Source organism: Trichoplusia ni, chromosome 28 (assembly GCF_003590095.1).
Source record: "Trichoplusia ni isolate ovarian cell line Hi5 chromosome 28, tn1, whole genome shotgun sequence".
NCBI classification, from domain to species: Eukaryota; Metazoa; Arthropoda; class Insecta; order Lepidoptera; family Noctuidae; genus Trichoplusia; species Trichoplusia ni.
Genome location: NC_039505.1, coordinates 1,095,706 through 1,117,965, shown reverse-complemented (window position 1 = coordinate 1,117,965; position 22,260 = coordinate 1,095,706). Strand labels below are relative to the sequence as shown.

Genomic DNA, 22,260 nt, shown 5'->3' with positions numbered 1-22,260 from the left:
TTGGGGCGGGTCCTAAGATCACAATTATATCAGCAAACTGGAACTGTAAAAACTGAACGATGTCAAGAAAACGTAAATATTTATAGAGGATTATTGCTGATTTCCAATTCAATATTGACGTCAATTTTGTGCATTAAAATAAGAAATGCAAGTCTGCAATATGTCTGTAAATTAGGGATGTAACAGTTCATTCAATTATTTATTCAATCATTAATTATTTCTTTCATTTATACATGCATTCATTCAAACATTCATTCATTCATTCGTACATACATACATTCGATCATTCATTCATGCGTTCATTCATTCATTTATTGCATCATTTATAGCATTTATAGCATAGATGTACAGGGCATAGGTGTATCCATTGGTGGCTGTAATGGCTGCACTGGTCCCGGTAGTTGGTGATGTCGCGCAGCAGGTGTTGGTGAAAAAGTACCATGGATCCCTTCGGATCCCACTACTGATATGGGATTCGCCGCAAATCTGTACTCCCACTTTAGCGTTAAAGTCCCCCATGACAACGGTGTAATGGGTCTTTGTAGTGAAGTGGAGGGCCCTTGATATATCATCAAACATATCCTCCACTTCATCGTCTGAATGTGTCGAGGTCGGTGCGTACACTTGCACTACCTTGAGGCTATACCTGTCGGTAAGCTTTATGATAAGGAACGCTACCCTGTTCGAGACACTAGACACTTCCACAACGTTATCAGCTAGGGACTTATTAACCAGAAACCCAACGCCACCTTGGGATTGTTGGTCTGGGATCTCTGAAGTACATTAGGTGACCTGATTCGAGGGTTATGGTGTGCTCCCCCTCTCTTCGAACTTCACATAACCCTAATATGTGCCACCTAATCTTCCCAAGTTCCACCTCGAGTTGCGCCAGATGCGAGTCAAGCCGTAGCGAGCGGCCGTTGTACGTCGCAAGAGTCAGATTTATTTGGTGGCCTCCCGTAACCCGGAGATTCTTCGCACCCCCTGTCCCGCCGTAACCACGGTCGCCACCGTGACCGGGAATAGCGGGACTGCCGGGAACTAGGGGCCGTGGCTTTTGTGTGCTGCCCATAGAGGTATTTAGCCTACTGCTATCACGCTGGCCAGACGGGTTGATAGAGGGTTTTTTTCCGAGTTTTCCTTCTCTCGCACTGGTGTTCGGTGCATTTTTAGTCGACTTCTACGACACCCACTGGAAGAAGGGGTAGCGACATATGTATTCTTAAGCCGTCGCTACACGGCCCGTTCTAAGTAGCTTTAACTTTATTATGAGAATGGGCTATGTGTCTTTGATTACACATAGCTTGAAGATTATACATACATTTTCTTAATATTTTTGAATAATTTTAATACCTATTTTTATTTTCACTATTCTTATTTAGATAGTAGATAAACCTTAATGACCTTTTATTTTTACTACTAGTTCTAATCCCTCTGCTTATCCATTCACTCAACCTCCGTGGTCGAGTGGCATACGCACCGGTTTCAAGATGTCGCTAGCTCTGAGGTCCCGGGTTCGATTCCCGGTCGGGTCAATGTAAAAATTCACATTTCTACATTGTCTCGGGTCTGGGTGTTTGTGGTACCTTCGTTGTATCTGAATTCCATAACACAAGTGCTTCAGCAACTTACTTTGGGTTCAGAACAATTTATGTGATGTTGTCCGCATTTATTTATTTATTTAGGTTTGTTAATATCATATTTTTTCTTTACTCTTATACTCGGGAAACATAGTTTATAAAATAATATCAATGTATCATGAAATCTCTCAAATGCCTCATTACTATCTGAAATCTCATAAATTTCATTAAAACTTAAGCAACTAATATAATTTATAAACTTAAGTACGTTTTCCCTACTGAGATCATCATGATTTACAAAGTAATAGCTTTTTACATTACTAGCTTGCTCTTTTACCGTAACAGTTTGAGCTGTGTTGTGATCCGAAAGGTACAGATTATAAATTTCACCAACACCATTATCAACATTACCAATGATATTATCTATACATTTCTTTTGCCTGGTTGGCTCATTTATGTAGTGTTCTATGCCGTAATTAAGCATCAATTCTTTGAAAGTTGTGCTATTCTTATCTGATAGTAATAAATCTATATTAAAATCTCCACAAATTATTATGTTTTGTTTTTTATATTGAAGTCTTATAAGAATTTTTTCAAGATTATTAAAGAATTTGTTTACATCGGAGTCCGGAGTTCTATAGATACATAGTACTATAAGTTTGAGTTTTTTTATTATTATTCCACATATTTCAAAGTGTTTTTCTACTGCAAACTCCCTTGTTATATCAAGTTTAGAACTTTAATAAGAATTTTTACATAGTATACAAGTACCTCCGCGGCGTTGGTTATCACAAGAAAATATATCCGCCAGGTCGAACCCGCTTAAATTGAAATACTGTTCCTCGTGTTTTTTTATAAAATGTTCACTTAAACACACTACTGCAATATTTTTCTTTAAGTCGCAAAGTTCTAGTAGGGCTACTTCCAGGTCCTGTATCTTATTTAAGACACCCGCAATATTTTGGTGAAATATAGTGTAGGAAGACTTATTTACGAAAATTCAGGTTGTGATATTTTTGTTATAATAGGAGAATTTACTGAATTTACTTTTGGTTCATTCATCGACATTTTTTTATAGTAGGAAAATAGAAAGGTATTGTTCCTTTTTTTATTTCTACATTACGATCCAATTTTTGTGGTACATGAGGCTTTCTAGAGTTTCTTGCTAATATATTTTGCGAGCCAGTAAACCTTTTAGGTGTGCGACCGTTATAAGATAAGAATGTTCCACTATATACTTTTACATTGATGTGATAGATAATTTATTTTACAACGTTGTGAGTTCTTGTCTCAACAAATGTACAGTTTTTATAATTTCGAGTTAATAACTTCAACTTCTCATTTAATTTACATTCATTGAGATAATTATTGTGGAGAACATTAACAACATACACATTGCAATTTTTAAGATAGTGTAACGCTATAGACATTTCAGACATAAATTCAAGTGGGTTCGAGTCATTACTCCCAGTCATTATAATGACGTGATCTTTCTGTGAAATTATGTCAGTGTAATTATTACAGCCTGCTAATACATGTTTTGTTTTGGCATTTGGTTTTGTGATAGATTGCATTTTATAATCATGAATAATAAACTTATGCTTATGATTTACTTGTGTTTGTACAATGCCCTGTCCTTGATTATCCGAGAAAAGAAATTGTAGTGTATGTAAGTACGCGTGCATAGATGTAGGTGTGCGCGCGGGCTGCGTCCTCCCACCTTGCCTTACAAATAAATAGTGTGCAACGAGCTAGCGCCTTTGATTGACGTATGTCGCATTCCCTTAGCTTCCGTGCATAACACGTGGCGACGAGCGGACTCACAGTATTTTAAAAATGTCTACGGGGGCGGTGTATGGGGTTTTGACCACCTTTGACCACACAACACAAGAGTGGAACAACTTTAAACCGCGTTTAAACCAATGGTTTGTCGCGAACGACATAACCTCCGAATCGGACAAGGCGGCCATTAAAAGAAGGGCGATATTATTAACGTCTTTATGCGAATCGACGTTCAAGCTCGCTAGTGACCTGGCGCTACCCAGCAAGGTGGAAGAATTGGAATATGAGGCGATTGTGAAACTCCTCGACAACCACTTCACGCCAAAAAGGTTTGGGTTTGCTGAAAAATCTGTGTTTTATTCGGCAACACAGCGACCAGGAGAAACGCACACTCAATGGGCCGCGAGGATTAGAGGACTGGCGACTCACTGCGCATTCAAGAATGACATTCATGAACTCACAGCGCCAAACTAAGCCGGTCATCCCTAGGACCAGGAGCGGTCAACTACGCCGACGCGCTGAGGTCTAACGACCTTTGCGTGGCCGTGCGGTATGACCCTCACCGCGCCATCACAGAAGAGCAGTATCAGCTCATTCAGGAGAGAATAATGGAGGAGTACGATACAACCATCTTCTCCACCGACCCCACAGTGCGGACGCCAGCGTTCAGAGGAAGAACCTTCCTCAGCGAAGGCGTCATCAAGATGTGGTGCGAGGACGAGTTCGCCCTGAACTGGCTGCGCCGCACGACAAATAAGATACCCTCGCCGATACCCGGCACCAAGCTGGTCGTATGTCGGCAAAGGGATATCCCACAACGTGTCAAGGGGGCGGTCTACGTCCCCGACTTCACCGACGGCGACGTAGACCGCCTCCGCATCCGTCTACACAAAGCCAACGCCGACACCTACGACATCAACAGCTGGTGTCTATATAACGCACAGCGTACGCCCGAATGCGACGGGATCAGGCTACTGCTGGGGATACCCATGCAGGAGGCCGAAGTCCTGAAGCAAAAGGAACGGCGCTTGCGTTATAAGCTAGGGTCGGTCTACGTTAAATTCGTAGACGAAAAAGAAGAGGACGCCAACAAGGGGGAAAAGGCGCCCATCACCAACGCACCGAACGACGAGCCTCTTAACCTCGCCCCTGGCGAGGCAACAGAGGCTCCAGTAGAGGCGGTTACCAGCGTCCTGCGACACCCGGGTCCATCCATGGACCAGGAGATGTCTGCAGACACGCCGGCCCGGCCCCGGGAATCTACCCCGGAGGCTGTCGACTGGTGGAGGCGCGTCGAGAACGAGGCGAGGGAGGAGATGCTGCTGGGTAGTGATGGACCCGACAGCTCCCCGACCAAACCCCATTAAAGCCATTCAGGCCAACCTCCAGCACAGCCGGACTGCATCGGCCATGTTGTGCAGGCAGCTGGAGGACTCTACGGAGACCATAGCCCTAATCCAAGAGCCGTGGATTAGGAAGGGCAGGATTTGTGGTCTCACCAACACAGGACACAAACTCATTGTCAACAGCACCGTAAGTAACCCACGTACTTGCCTACTAATACCAAAACATTACAATGCAATAATCATGACTGAGTTCTGTTCCAGGGATCTCACGGCTGTGAGGCTCCTGGTAGACCCATCCAATAGCCTATCGAGTGTCGTAATAGCATCTGCCTACCTGCCGGGCGACGAGGTCACACCGACGGCTTCGCTGGTCGCACTAATCACCCGGTGCGAAGAAGAAGGTCTGGAACTCATCATCTCAGCGGACTGCAACGCGCACCACGTCATTTGGGGCATGGATAAGTCCAACGCGAGAGGTGAGGAACTCATGAATTACCTTTTTTCCACTAACCTTAATATCCTCAACAGGGGCTCAAAGAAGACCTTTGTAACCGCAAGAGCGCAAACAATAATCGACATCACCCTAGCCACCGAACGGATATCTCAGCACGTTTCAAACTGGCATGTGTCTGACGAGCTAACCTGTTCGGACCACAGGTGGATTCGGTACCAACTAAAAATGGCCATCGCTCCTGCAACACCAAGACGAAACCCCCGGAAGATAGACCGCAACAAGTTCAGAAGCTTAACCGCGGAAGGTCTGAGGGAGGCAGACGCCGAAATCCACCACGGCACCACTGCAGACATCGAGAAGCATGTGGAACAAGTAACGCATCTCTTGAATGACTGCTTTGAGAAAGCCTGTCCTTCAACACTACCCCAGGTCAAACCGAGGGGTGCGAACCAATGGTGGGGACCTGAGCTAGACAAACTCCGCCACAGGACAAGACAACTGTTCAACAGAGCAATGAACACCAAATACCAAGAAGACTGGGAGCTCTATAAGGAAGCCCAGCGACGTCTAAAGAAGCGTATCCGACTCAGGAAGACGGAAGCCTGGAGACGTTTCTGCGAAGATATTTCAAGCAACAACCAAGCAGTCAAGGTAAAAAAGATCCTATCATGCGAACCTGAGCGCAATATAGGATCCCTTAAAAAACCTGACGGTGAATACACCAGAACCGACGATGAAACATGCGAACTTCTACTCCAAACCCACTTCCCGGGCTGTAGGATTACCACGGAGAAAGGATGGCTGGGAACGGAGATACACGTGCCGCAGGCGTCGGACTGGAGCACCGCCCGAAGAATTGTCGACGAGGACAAAGTCAGATGGGCCATAAACACCTTCCTCCCCTTTAAAACAGCGGGCCTAGATGGGATATTCCCGGGTCTGCTGAAATGGAGCGCCGAGGGGCTGATAAAGCATCTGGCAGGTATCTACAGAGCCTGTCTGGCCTTCCGGTACACCCCGCAAAAGTGGAGAGAAGTGAAAGTAGTATTCATACCGAAACCCGGCAAGAGTGACTACACACAACCAAAGTCCTACAGACCTATCAGCCTGACATCCTTCCTTCTGAAGACGATGGAAAGGCTCTGCGACAGGGACATTAGGTCAAACGCGCTACTACAACATCCGCTTCACCCAAACCAGCACGCCTACAGCGCGGGCAAATCAACAGAATCGGCACTACACAGTGTGGTCAGCACGATCGAAAGAGACTTATCGGCAAAGCAGTCGACCCTAGGAGTCTTCATAGACATTGAGGGAGCCTTTGACAAAACCAACTTTACTAGCATTGCAAAGGCTCTAGTACGACATGGCGTTGATCCAACGGTAGCCGGATGGATAGATGACATGCTCAGAAACAGGGCCATACAACTCACCGTAAATGACACAACCAGGGCCATGGTGGCGAGAGGCTGTCCTCAAGGTGGAGTCCTTTCGCCGCTTCTGTGGAACCTGGTGGTCGACGAGCTCATCACAAGACTCAACGCACAACGCCATTTCACGGTGGGCTACGCGGACGACATCACCGTCCTAATCAGCGGACCATGTGAGAGTACTTTGTGCAATCTTATGAGCTCTGCTCTAAGGACAGTCGAAAAATGGTGCATAGACCACGAGCTTTCCGTAAATCCAACGAAGACGGAACTCATACTATTCACCAACAAACGCAAACTGCCAAGCCTAAAACTACCAAAACTATTCAACACCGAACTCTGTTTGACCAGTGACGTCAAATATCTGGGAGTGACCCTGGATAACAAACTGCTATGGAATAAACATGTAGAACAAAAACTCAACAAAGCCTGCATCACCTTCTGGCAATGTAAAAGACTAATGGGGAAAAGATGGGGCCTTTCACCCAAGATTACCCTGTGGTTGTACACAGCCGTAATAAGGCCAATCATCACATATGGAGCGGTAGTATGGTGGCCCAGGACCAAACTAACTACCGCCATGGATAAACTACAAAGCTTCCAAAGGATAGCATGCTGTGCTGTCACAGGATGCATGAGAACAACACCAACAGCGGCTCTGGAAGTGCTGCTTGGACTGCCACCGCTGGATCTCTTCATACAACAAGAGGCAGCGGTGGCTGCTACAAGACTACAACACTCGGGACTGTGGCGCGCACAATCTAGAGGTCATGGTGACATATGGCACAAAAGCCTTGAGTCCATACCAATGCTGAATGCACCATGTGACCGAATACCTAGGATGTATGTCTTCAACAAAGCATACACGATACAAACTACAGAAAACAAACAAGATTCCTCGGGAATACACGAGGTACGCGTCTACACAGATGGCTCAAAGACGGACTCAAGCACGGGCGCAGGAGTATTCTCAATGGACCTGAACATCAACATATCAATACCTCTGGGTGCAGATAACTCGATCTTCCAGTGCGAGTGTGTAGCCATCACCCAGGCGGCCAGAGCTATAGAAAGAAGAGGGATCCAGGACCAAGCCATCAGGATTCTCTCCGATAGCATGGCGGTTCTGAAGGCACTGGACAACTACATCATCACATCGTCGCTGATACAAGAGTGTCACCAAGCACTTGAGCGCATTGCTGCAAGCAACATGGTGACCCTGCAATGGATAAAAGGCCACAGCGGATCCCTAGGAAACGACGCTGCTGATCAGCTGGCAAGGAGGGGATCGGACACGCGGATCTTTGGCCCCCGGCCATACCTGCCTGTGCCCTTTGGCCAGTGCAGGTCATGGCTAAGGCGACAGACTACTAACAATCACAACGATCGCTGGCTACAGTTAACGGCTGCAGACAGTCAAGGGAGGCGGTCCCTATCCGTTCACCGAAACTGTCTCGCGGCCTGATTGGGCTAAAGCGGGTCGACTTACGAATAGTGGTGGGCTCGCTGACCGGGCACATTCCACTCAATAAACACCTTTTCACCATCAATGTTACAGATAGTCCACTATGTAGAGGCTGTCTTCAACATGAAGAATCAGCGGCACACGTGCTCCTGGAGTGCACGGGGGTCGCGGAATGCCGGGCAGGGATCCTCGGTTCACCGAGCTCCGTCACAGAAGCCTGCGAACGTCCCAGGAGACTTCTGCGCTTCTGGAGGGAGTTGGGATGGCTGGACTGACAGCCTCCCAAAGCCACCTGACGCACAATGGGCCGACTTAGAGCCTACGTGCGGAAAAAGGAGCCCATCACCAAGTACCAAGTACCAAGGCATTCAAGAATTTGGAAGAGGCCCTGTTGGACAAATTCATCATGGGCATGGCGGCAGGGCGCGAACGGGACAAGCTGTTTATGCAGGACCAGCGGGAGCTGACCCTCGCGAAGGCTATCGACGTGGCAGAGAGCGTGCGTTGCGCGCGCATGGCCTCGTCGCTGCCGACGCCGGGCGCGAGCGGCGCCGGCGCCGGCATGGGCCCGGACAGCGTGTTCAACATTTCCAAAAAAGAAAAGTGCAGTGTGTGTGGATTCAGTAATCATAGTTCTAATCAGTGTCGGTATAAAAAGTACAAGTGCAAAAAGTGTAATACTAAAGGGCATTTGCGTAAAATGTGTCCTTCCGAGGACAAGGTGAAATATGTCGAAGAAGGTAATGTGGATGAAGGAGGCGACGACGGTGAGTGTTTCTTTAATATTCGGTGTGTGAAGGGAAAACCCATGACGGAGAGCGTAATGATCGGTGGTCTGGCTTTGGAGTTCGAAATTGATAGCGGCTCTGCAGTTAGCGTTATCTCAAAAAAAACCTATGACTCGAAATTCAAACAATTGCCTTTATCAGCCACCAACAAAAAATTACTTAGTTACACGGGGGAAAATATTGAAACGGTCGGAGTTGTGTTGTTACCGGTATCATATCTTGGGCGTACACATATTCTTAACGTTTACGTAGTGCACGCAGCCGGGCCGCCGCTGCTAGGCCGCGATTTCATTCGTGAGTTCAACTTAGAGTTAGCGCCGGCCTCGGCGGTCGAGCCGTCACGTGTGCACGTCGTGCGCGATCAAGTGCAACCGATAAGCGAGTCTAATAATAATATCGATCAACAACTCTGTAACATGTTTCCTAAGGTTTTCTCAGGTAATCTAGGATCGTTTAACAAATATAGAATCGATTTACGGTTAAAATCAGATGCGAAACCAATTTTTTTTAAAGCGAGGTCAGTACCTTACGCGCTAAAAGAAAAAATAGATAAGGAGCTCGACCGACTATTATCATTAGGTATTTTAAAACCTGTCGAACACTCGGACTACGCGTCGCCTATTGTGCCTGTTTTGAAAAAGAATGGTAGCATCAGATTATGTGCTGATTACTCCGTTACGATTAATAAACAGCTGATAATCGATCAGTATCCCTTGCCGACGGTAAATGATTTACTAGCCAAACTACATGGGGGCACACAGTTTAGTAAAATTGACTTGTCTATGGCGTACAACCAATTTATTTTAAATGAAGAATCTCAGAGGCTAACATGCATCAATACTCATCGCGGCCTGTTTAATTTTACGCGTTTGGTGTTCGGGTTGTCTAGCGCGCCCGCCATTTTTCAGCGCGCTATGGAGTGCTTGCTCGCGGGAATTGATGGAATAATCTTCCTACTGGATGATATCCTGATAACTGGGGCAAGCAAAGACCAACACATGCAGAGGCTCGTCAAGGTCTTAGAACGTTTGGAGGATGCAGGATTAACGGTGCAGACGTGTAAATGTGATTTTTTTAAAGACGAGATTTCTTATCTAGGGCATGTCATAGATAAAAATGGAATTAGGAAGTCACCCGACAAAGTCAAGGCCATATTAAACGCACCTAAACCAACAAACGTGTCACAGTTACAGTCGTTTCTGGGTCTCACTAATTATTATCAGAACTTCGTGCCGGAAGCGTCGTCCATTTTATGCCCATTATATAAGTTATTAAATAAAAACACAAAGTGGGAATGGACTCGTATTCACGATGACGCGTTCGCTCAAATAAAAAACATCTTAGCATCCGATAAGACGTTAGCCCATTTCGACCCAACCGCCAAGTTAATATTAACGGTAGACGCGTCCCCGTCAGGGTTAGGTGCTGTTCTATCCCAAATAGACGAAGAAGGGCAAGAAAGGCCAATTTCATACGCGTCACGGACGCTGTCGTCAGCAGAGAAAAATTACGCTCAGATCCAAAAAGAAGCGACAGCGATCATTTTCGGCGTAAGACGGTTCCACCAGTATTTATACGGTCGATCCAGGCCCTTCGTGCTACAAACAGACCATAAACCCTTGTTGGCTATATTCGGGCCACATAAGGGTATCCCGGAAATATCGGCCAATCGCCTGCAAAGATATGCTATATTTTTAGCTGCATATAATTACAGCATTGAGTATATCGGTAGCAAGCATAATAGCGCGGACTATTTATCGCGGGCGTGCGAGGTAGGCGAGGACGGCCGCGGTGCATCGGTAGCGGATGAGCTCGCGGGGTGCGAGGACCGCGCGGCTTACGTAAACTTTGTTCTGGACGGAGACTTACCGGTGACAATAAGCGACTTTATTAAATGATGTAACGGTTTACTCACGCGTATTTATCGGGGTAGCCCGGGCTACCCCGATAAATACGCGTGAGTAAACCGTTACATCATTTAATAATGAATCAGTCTCACGATAGTTATTATAAAAATATAGTGAACCGTTACGGTGCGGTATGGCTAGATAAAGTAAAAGAATTTACGCGTCTGAGAAACAAACGTAAGAGACTCGAGTGTGGTTTAAGGTTTTTAGTGCAGTGCCGTGATAATGATGTTGTGCCCAAGTTCGCCCAGATAAAACCAATACAGTGCATTCGGGATTACGAAGAGTTTTTTAGCGTCGCGAGTAGAAAACTATTGTGCCGTGCGATATCAGACTACCGTCGTAGATATATGTGCGTGAGTCAGTGCGTGTATGAATTACATCTACAGTTATCGCGGTTCTTAGATAATGATATGTGGACAGTGCTGGACGCCATGACACACAGCCGGGCTGAGAACATAGGTACGCAGACAACAAAACGGCAAGAACACAAATTGACGAACCTAATTAAACACATCTACCCGCATAAGTCGCTCAAGGTCGCGACAAAAAGTACTGAAGCAGTGACGGTCGTCAATTTGTCATCCAAAGAATTGTCCGAGGACACTGTGTCTGTGTTATCCCGTGGACTCAACTTTGCACCAACACCGCGCAGAATACCCGTTGAGGATATTATTACAAATATTGAAAATACCATCTTCAGAAATAAAATACCTCACGGAGATGCTGATTGCCTGCGCCAGGATGTGTCTACGTTATTGCGTAAGTCTCCCCTGCCTAAGAGCAATATTACCCTCAAGGAGGTTAGTGCCCTGCGGGAGTTGCGCAATGATGACTCATTGTTAGTGCTACCGGCCGACAAAGTTAACGCCACTGTAGTCGTCGACACCGAAGCGTACGAACACAAGATAACGCAAATGGTGGGCGACACAAGTGTTTATTGTAAAGTTAGTTACAACCCTACATCCCGAGTCACGACGAAGATAAACAAACTTCTCCACATCATCGGTGACAAGGAGCTGGTAGCACAACTACGTCCACTCAATCCGACACCACCCAAAATTTATGGTTTGCCAAAAATACACAAATCAAATTGGCCCCTACGACCTATAGTTAGCCAGATAGACGCACCGACCTATAAACTGTCGCGTCACCTGGCTACACTATTACAACCATACACGGGCAAAACGAGTAGCTACGTGAGAGACTCCCGTCATTTTGTTGAGTTGCTAGAGGGTATACAGCTGCAGGACACAGATATTATGGTTAGTTTTGACATTACGTCGCTGTTTACCAACGTACCAGTAGATGAGGTCATACGAATAATCACAACCCTTTTAGGCGGAACTACACTACCTACTGGCTACGTTGAGAGTACCTATCACGTATTGTCTTAAAAGTGGATATTTCCTGTGGCGAGGGGACTTTTACCTCCAAATTGACGGAGTGGCTATGGGCTCACCACTGGCGCCCGTTGTGGCAAACATCTTCATGGAGTGGTTTGAGAAAAAAGCACTAGACTCTGCAAACGTGAAACCGCGATACTGGTGGCGATATGTAGATGATATCTTTGCTGTCGTCGCCCGGGACGCATTGAAGGACCTGACGTCACACCAAAATCGGGTGCACGCGAAGATAGAGGTCACCATAGAGGAGGAAAAAGAAGGAAAGTTACCGTTCCTGGACGTACTGGTCATCCGAGAGCCGAACGGACGGGTGACTCATACCGTATACCGGAAGCCAACGCACACAGACCGGTACCTACGAGCCGACTCCCATCACCACCCCTCACACCTATCTTCGGTGCCTCGTACGCTGCTGAACCGAGCACTCGCTCTCTGCGCACATGAATACGTCAATGCGGAACTGAGGCATGTACGTGACGTATTAGAGCGCAACGGATATCAGTGACGCAAGTGTAGACGTCTCCTGGGATCTGCGGGCGAAGCTCGCAAGCGTCCGGCGGAGGCTGAGCGGACTCCTGCGTACTTACCATACGTGCAGGGTGTCACAGACAAGATAGGTCGCTTGTTACGCCGGAGATATAGCATCAAGACGATCTATCGGCCACCCGGACAACTGCGACAGATGATCCGCTCTCCCAAAGACAAGGATCCTTTAGGCTTCCCGGGAGTATACAAAATACCGTGCGACTGCGGCCTGAGCTACATTGGGGAAACCCGGCGTAATGTAGCAACCAGACTTGGCGAACATATACGCAGCATGAAGAACATGGACACCGACAAGTCGGCAGTGGCAGAACATGTGTGTAATGCGGGGACGGCACACTACATACGTTGCGTCAAAGCCTCCGTACTAGCGAAGGAGAAATACTTCGTGCCGCGAAAAGTACGTGAGGCTATAGAAATCAGCCGTCACCCGAATTTCAATAGAGATCGTGGATGGACACTGCCACCAGCGTGGAAACCAGCACTGAATGCTGCGTTATGTCATACGAAGCCAAGCCTGGAAAGCGACGCGGTCAGCATAGTATGCACTGACTCAGCCAGTACGGGAGCACGGACGATGCCAATGACGACAGCAGACCCCCCACCCGCGCCACCGGCGTCGCCGGCCCCACCGCCGCTCACGGCGCGGGCGCGACGCTACGCAGCGAGATGCGCGGCCGCTGACGTCAGTTCGACTCGCGATCCCGCCGCGTCTGCTCATGATTAAGGACTCCGGTTGGGTCCGAAACTAGTCGGGCTACCCCGATAAATACGCGTGAGTAAACCGTTACATCATTTAATAATGAATCAGTCTCACGATAGTTATTATAAAAAATAAGCGACTTGCGTCGCGAGACGGCTCGCGACACACATCTGGCGTCTATTAAAAATTATGTTCTAAACGAGTGGCCCAGAAAAAGTAAGGACATAATGTTAAAACCATTCTTTAACTGTCGGACACAGTTATCATACGAAAATGGAATCTTAATGCGCGGGCATAAAGTCGTTATTCCGTCGTGTTTGCAAGAAAGCGTATGTAGGGAATTGCATAGTTCACATTTCGGGATAGTAAAGATGAAGGCAGAGGCTCGCAAACGGTTGTGGTTTCCAGGAGTCGACGCAGCGTTGGAGCGAGTAGCAGGCGCTTGCGGCGTGTGTTGTGCACTCCGCCCCGCACCCCCGCACGCTCCTTTCGCGTCTTGGCCATTGCCGCCGCATTCCTTTTACCGAATCCACATAGATTTTTTAGGACCGCTTCACAATAAAATGTACTTGATTATAGTGGATGCTTATAGTAAATGGGTTGAATGTTATGATATGGGTTCAACACACAACTCAACGGCGGTTTTAAGTAAACAATATGATTTTATGTCACGATTTGGAGTTCCACATACGTTGGTGAGTGATAATGGAACATCCACTTCACTAGAATTTAATGATTTCTGTAAACTTAACGGTATTAAGCATGTGCTATCTCCTGTATACCACCCGGCTAGTAACGGCCAAGCCGAAAGTTTTGTGAAAATTATAAAAAAAGGGCTTAAGGCTATCATGTTAGAGGGTTGCAATAAAAAAAATATACACGAGAAAATAGCAAAATTTTTGTTCGACTACAGGAACTCTAAAAACAGTACCACTGAGAAATCACCCGCGGAGTTGGTTTTTGGGCGCGCGTTACGCTCACGGCTGGACTTAATAAACCCCGCCGCGCCGCCACCTTCATCCACAGACCTAACGCAAAGCGTCGCGCACTATCAGTCCTTACAGGCTAAATACTAAAGAGGTAAACACAAAGCAGACTTTAAAGCAAACGAATACGTTTGGATAACGAAAAACTTAAATAATAAAAAAATCATTTGGATCCAAGGAATAATTAAGAAGAAAATTGGCAATATTATGTACGTGGTATACGTGCCACAGACAGGAAATGAAGTCACGAGGCACGTTGATCAAATACGGAAAAGACTGGACTCATCACCCATCGACCAAGACAACTGGGACCCGGATATAGTGCCTGATGTGGTGCCGCCGGATAGTTCACACCCGGACACGGGGTCGCAACTAAGAGCGGAAGGAGGACCGGAAACGGACGTTGAGCAAAACGCGATGTCACCAGACATTCCAGTGACGCCGCCGCGCGCCGCCGCTATTACTCAACGGCGACTAGCAATAAGTCCGATCTTTGCGACACCTCCCTCGGCCCCATAGGGCAGTGAAGACTTGGACATCCATACATCATCATCAACATACATCCATAGATTAAGAAAATAGGTTAAATAAACATAAGAATTTCCTAGCTTAAGGGGAAGGGATGTTGTGTATGTAAGTACGCGTGCATAGATGTAGGTGTGCGCGCGGGCTGCGTCCCCCCACCTTGCCTTACGAATAAATAGTGTGCAACGAGCTAGCGCCTTTGATTGACGTATGTCGCATTCCCTTAGCTTCCGTACATAACAGAAATATTTTGCCAGATTCTTCATAGGGTTTTCCACGATTGGGTTGACTAATATCCACTTGAGAGTTAACATTCTTCTTTGAATCAGAACTTTTTGGAATGAATGCCTCCACATCAATTAGCATGTCGGGAGTAGTTTGACTAATGGTAGTTTCTGAATTATCCTTAACTTTATCAATTTCCGTGGTAGTATACTAAGCAATATACTAAGCAGTTGGTCATACGGCAGGTATTTTCTGTAACATCTAAAATGCATTGCACGAAGAAATCTGCGTTGATCGTTTTCTATTAATTCGATGCATCTCTTATAGTACGGGTTCCAGATGGGAACGGCGTACTCAAGCTGAGAGCGGGCTAGTGATTTATATAGACAGAGGTACGATGATGTCCGTTTAAAGTCATGAGTGGATCTCATTATAAATCCATTCATCTTATATGCTTTATTTACAATGTTCTCAATATAAATCAGACTTACATGTCTAAACAGAGCTTACAATCAAGTGATATGCCCACGAACTGAATTTAGTGTACGCAAACCTAATAATGTTTTTATTTTGGTAAAAATTATAAAGTTGCACTTGGGAATGCTTAGAAGAAGCTTACTTGAATAACAATAGTCCGTCAGTCTGTCCAAGTCTTCTTGCAGTAGAAAACAGTCCTGCATGCTTTGAATAGGCCTGTATATTTTAAGGTCGTCTGCATATATAATAAAAATTTCGAAATGCGAAAGCAGTTGCCAATATCATTTATAAAGAGGATGAATAAAAGAGGACCGAGAATGGAGCCTTAGGGGACACCCGAGGTAACCCGAATAGCGTCAGAATGATAACCATTAATAACAACCCGTTCACAGCGATTACTGATGTAAGAAATAAACCATCGTAACAAGTTGCCACGAATACCATTGAAGGCGATCCGGTTTAACAGTAATTCATGATCCACCTCGTCGAAAGCTTTCTATGTACACTGAAGGTCTGTGTACACTGCATCAACCTGTATACGATTATCCATCTTTTCAAATAGGTCACTAGAGAATATCAACAAATTCGTTACTGTTGACCGCTTCCTAACAAAACCATGTTGTTGTTGTATAATAGCGTTATGGAAAACAGGATAGACTTCGTTGTACAAGTCTTTCAAAAAGTTTCGATAAGGTAGATAAAATAGAAATTGGTCGATATTGCTCAACACTATGTTTAGATCCGGCCTTGTGTACAGGTGTGACGTTAGCGTGTTTCCATGGAGTCGGCATGACCCCCTCAGTGATGCATTTATTGTATATTATAGCTAAAGGTTCGCATATAACAGTGGCGGCATTTTTGAGAAAATATGCCGACAAACCATCTAGACCTGGGCCCTTAGCTGGATCCAGTAATTTCAGTTACACCGTATCGGAAGGCGGGTCCCAATGAGAGAGGGCAGGTGATGCAGGCTCGTAGACAAGACTATTAAAGAAGATCATCTTCTCTAATAGGCAATATGAATGTAGTATGTGTTTTTTGTAATGCTTCAAAGTGGAGTAAGGATTCGGCTGGTTTCTGTTGTTCTGGAGGTTAAATAAATTTGCCTTCTTTCGCAGACCCGCCGGAACCTTTGAAATCACTACTTTTAGGGGAACATGTGCAATCTAAACAGTTCTTAGACAATATTCGCACTTATAATAGTGCGTTTCTGACATCCTTTGGTGCTCAACAAATCTCAGAAGGTTCTGTCATGCCCACTTTTAAGGTACAAGGTCAGGTTTACCATTTGATAGGATCCCTTTTTATATAAAAATATATTTCGTACCCGACTACAACGAACAGTCGAACATAAGAAATCAATATTTCCCGAATTTAAATACTGAACTAATTTCACAACTTCAGAACATGTTGCATCAGATTAATTCGTATGTGTGCAGTTTTAAATCGGCACTGGAAGCTCTTCCTCGATATGATGATAGCAATTATAAAATTGCTATAAATGCCGATAGGCGTCCAACTCAGGAACATCTTAGGTGTTATAATGCTCCATCCACAAATGAAGTTGCTGTGGTATTGGTCGACCAAGAATGTGATAGGCGTGATATTTTATCCGATCCAGAGACAATCGTTTGCAACGTATTTACGAAACCCACAAGACAACCCATAGACAAACAACTTTATTAGCATTCTTTCGACTTTGCCAACTGATGATTTTGCAAAATCTCTATTGTATGAGGAAGTTCCATGGTATTATACCTACAATAAGCAACGAGGTGTCTTTAATCAGAGACGCCGTGGCAGGCCTGTAGGTGGCGAGTCAGGTATTTTCAAAGATCATGTTCTTGGTAGAGTGTATACCGTTCATCCTAACAACGCGGAGTGTTTCTATTTGCGATTATTATTACACACAGTGCGAGGACCAACCTCATTTATAGATTTGAGAAAAGTAGACGATGTTGTTTATCCAACTTATCATGCAGCTTGCCAAGCACGTCATTTGGTTGAAAATGATCAGCATTGGAATGACGCTTTAGCAGAATCCTGTGTTAGTGATAATCTACGACGGTTACGCCATTTATTTGTAACATCACTCACATTTTGTAATTTGTCAGATGCTGTCCAAGTATGGGAAAAATATAAAGAAAAATTTGCACAAGACTTTCCTAGGAATATATCTCACAACTAGCTGTTGCCCGCGACTTCGTCCCCGTGGGTAGAAGAAATAGGTTATGATTTATACATGCCTTATTTTTTCCACATTAGCTCCTATTAGTCGCAGCGTGATAGTTTATAGCCTAAAGCCTTCCTCGATGAATGGTCTATTCAGCACAAAAATAATTTTTGAATTTGGACCAGTAGTTCCTGAGATTAGCGCGTTCAAACAAACAAACAAACTCTTCAGCTTTATATATTAGTATAGATTATGAAGGCACAATTAATGATAATGTCCGTGATCTTGCCATAAATCAGTGTTTATTGGCTCTTCAGGATGACTTAACAGCAGTAGGCGGTAAATTACTATGAATATGGTTTGCCAACACCAACCTCAGTCAGAGAGGTTCATCATCATCATCATCCACATTCTTTATCCTCCCACTGCTGGGCATAGGCCTCCCCTTTTTCGTGCCAATTTCTACGGTCCTGTGCTAGCCTCATCCAGACTCATCTTGCTCCCGGACGACCGACGCTTCTTTTGCCTTGTCTTGGCCACCATTCTGTCACCGCCTTAGTCCACCTGCCATCACTTCGTCTGGCCAAGTGGCCTGCCCAGCTCCACTTCAGCCTCGTTATTGTGTCACCGACGTCTCGAACTTTGGTTCGTTTTCGGATATCCACATTACGGACTCGGTCTTGGAGTTTGATGCCTAGCATAGCGCGCTCCATGGCTCTCTGTGCTACTTTAATCTTATGGACAGCCTCATGTGTAAGCGTCCATGTCTCGGCACCGTTAGTCATAGTGGGCAGGACGCACTGGTTAAAGAGACGAGTTTTCAGACACTGCGGAATTTGGCGTGACTTCATTATATCGTCCAGATTCCCGAACGCCGCCCATCCAAGTTGCACTCGTCTGGAAATCTCCTTAAGCTGATGCTCCTTGCTAAAAGATAGAATATGACCATGATACACGTAGCTGTCTACAGTCTCCAGGACTTCATTGCCAACTCTTATGGAATTGAAAGAGCTGGAGACGTTCGACATCACCTTGGTCTTGGACATATTCATCCTTAAGCCCACCTTTAAGGAAGCATCCGAAAGATCTTTTATTAAGGTTTGGAGATCGGTTGAATTTTCTGCAAAAAGAACCAGATCGTCTGCAAATCTAAGGTTAGACAGGAAGACACCATTGATCTTAATTCCACGTGAGTCCCAGTCAAGCTTTTTAATGACGTCCTCTAGAACAGTGGTAAAAAGCTTGGGTGAAATCGTATCACCCTGCCTCACTCCCCTCTCGAGTGGAATAGGGTTGGTCAAGTCATGCAGTCTCACTTGCATTGTTGCGGAAGTGTAGAGTTCGCGGAGGATTCTAACATATTGAGAATCGATGAAGCAGTGATGGAGACCATTAAACACAGCCCAGTGCTCGACACTGTCAAAAGCCTTCTCAAAATCGATAAAGGCCATGCAGAAGGGCTGGTTAAACTCCTGGCTCTTCTCCATTAACTGCTTCACCGTGTGGATATCCAATGGCTGGTAATCGTCGAGCTGTCTTGTAAGTCTATTGCAGATGATTTTAGCAAAAAGTTTGTAAATTTGAGAAAGAAGGCTTATGGGTCGATAGTTATTTAATGATGCTTTGTCTCCCTTTTTGTGAATAATGGTTACTATTGCATTTTTCCACGAATCTGGTGTGCAAGCTTGATATAAAACGTGATTAAAGAGCTCCACAAGAACTCGACGGACTGGTAAGCCACCTGCTCGGAGCAGCTCTACTGTAATACCATCCTGACCAGGAGATTTGTCACTTTTCATTTCTTTCAGTGCCTTTTCAACTTCAGAGTTTAAATTGGTGGTAGAGTCTCAGTACTCGGTTGGGATTGTACTGGTAGCGAGGGGCTTTCTCCTGATATTATGGCATCTGCAGCTCTTGACGCATATAGCTTCCCGTAGAACTCCTCAACCACCCCTAAAATTTCTTGCTTATCCGTCACAACATTACCATTTTTATCTTTTAGCTTTATTATTTGACTTTTACCTAATTGTACTTTTCTCTGAAATACTTTTGGCCCTCTATATTTTTCTATTGTATTAATAATATAATAATATCTTTTCTAATAGCTTTGTGAACTTTCTTGTTTGCGTCTAAAATCTGTTTATGATCTGTTTTTGTATTTTGCTTTATGAGCCTCCTATTTTCTATTAGGGTTTGGGTTTCTGGAGATAATTTATTGTTTTTTCTGATTACTGAACCTAAATTATTGCTTGCTGTTTCTTTTAAAATTTTACTAAGCTGCTGATTTATTGTATTTACGTCTAAATTTGTGAAGTCTAATGTATCAAATTGGTTTTTTAATTCTATTTGAAATTGGTCTCCGAGTAAACCTACATCATCATTATTATACTTGGTTTGAGATGTTACCAACTTTGCTCTTTCTCTACTTAAATTAAATTTGAATGTGGCTCTTACTAGTCTATGGTCACTACCTGTTCTGAAACGGGATAAGACTGATACATCCTCCACGACGTATTTATGTGAACTAATGATGTAATCTAGCTCATTTTTAGTTTTTCCATCTGGACTTGCCCAAGTCCACTTTCTTGCGACCCGCTTCTTAAAAAATGTGTTCATAGCATAAAGATGTTTTTGCTCAAGAAAGTTAACTAGAGTTTGACCGCGGGTGTTGCGCAGTCCTAAACCGAATTGTCCGATGCACTTCTCCTTGGAGAGGGGCTTACCGACTTTGGCATTAAAATCACCGATTATGGAAGTATAGTAGCACGGTGTATCTTCGAGGGCTTTTATTACGTCGTCGTAGAATATATCAACCTCTTCATCAAGAGCCGCTGATGTTGGAGCGTATACCTGGATGATTTTAATTGAGTAGCGTTCGTTTAACTTTAATACAATTAAACAGACTCGCGGTGATATGCTTTTGAAGTTTTTGATAGATGGTATTAATCTTTTGTTGACTAGAAAACCTACGCCTCCATACGTAGTGTCATCATGGCCTCTATAATAGAAAGCATTTCCTGAAGTCAGTGTCAGCATATCTTCACCTTTTCGTCTTACTTCTGCTATACCTATCAAATCCCATTTAATATTGCTTGTTTCATTAAGGAGTTCAAATAATCGTTCGTCCGTTCGCAACGTCCTAGCATTGTAACATGCTAGGGTCAAGGTCTTGGTGTTATTGTGGCAGCCGGGTCTCTTCCAGGGATTCTTAGCACCCTCTGCCCCACCTTTCCCGAGATCGCTCTCAGCGAGATTACTAATGGGGAATATTCCGCAGAGATTGGTTACAACCCTGTCGAGCTGCTGACGATATTAGAAAGCGGTGTCCCAATGATGACTGCAGAACAACGATCAGTCTATGATCGCGTGTGCGAGAGTGTTCAAAATAATTTGGGAACAATATGGTTTTTAGATGCACCTGGAGGAACTGGGAAAACCTTTTTGACTAAATTAATATTAGCTTCCGTTCGAAACCAGCGTAAAATTGCTCTTGCCGTGGCTTCATCAGGGATAGCTGCATCATTGCTACCAGGAGGTTTAGATCGCACGGAAAGTCCAACCTGTAGTATTTCAAGAAATACCGACAAAGCTAAGGTATTACGCGAGTGTAATTTAATCATATGGGATGAGTATACGATGGCCCATCGAAAAGGAGTAGAAGCGGTAGACAGAACTTTAAGGGATAGAAGAAGACAAAATGATCGACCAATGGGCGGTATCACGGTTTTATTTTGTGGTGATTTCCGACAAACTTTACCGATAATACCATGGGGAACCCGAGCTGATGAGGTTAGAGCTTGCCTGAAAAGCTCTTATTTGTGGCGTTTAACTGGCATTTAACTATAAACATGCGAGTGAGAACTGGAGATAATCCAGATGATAGTCAACTTTCTGATACATTATTTAAGATTGGTGAAGGTACACACGGCAAAATTATCTGCTGCGCAGGGCACACTAACATACATGTCGGTGTGCATAAAAGAAACTAGTGTATCACACCGTCTATTTAGTAGTGTTCACTTCACAATAACTCGTTGGCCACGCACACACTTGCAATTCTTTTCGCTTTAATGATGGGGAGAACATAAAGCACAAATTTAACAATATTGTAAGCAAAGCCCGTGGCTTAGGTAGAAAAGTGATGGCCAGGTTATGTAAACGTCTTAGGATCAAGTCTCACTGCCCAGCACGATATTTTTAATTATTAAAATATTTTTTTATAGTGTCGTATTCTTATTTTTGTAATTTACCTGATAATAAGAACAATGTTCGATGTAAAATATAATGGAAAATAAAATAAACAAATTGTAAAATAAATCAACAAAGTTTATCGGGTCACCGTCAGCGACAACTTTTTGTATCTTTGAAAACATTATTTTATAGTGTTATAATAATAATAATAATATAATAATAAATGCAGACAACATCACATACATTGTTCTGAACCCAAAGTAAGTTGCTTAAGCACTT

General features: G+C 44.5%; 1 pseudogene; it reads left to right on the top strand.

Annotated features, from left to right (window-relative positions):
- The first annotated feature begins 2,679 nt into the window (after positions 1-2,679).
- On the top strand, positions 2,680-15,270 carry LOC113506059 (annotated as a pseudogene).
- Positions 15,271-22,260: the final 6,990 nt, after the last annotated feature.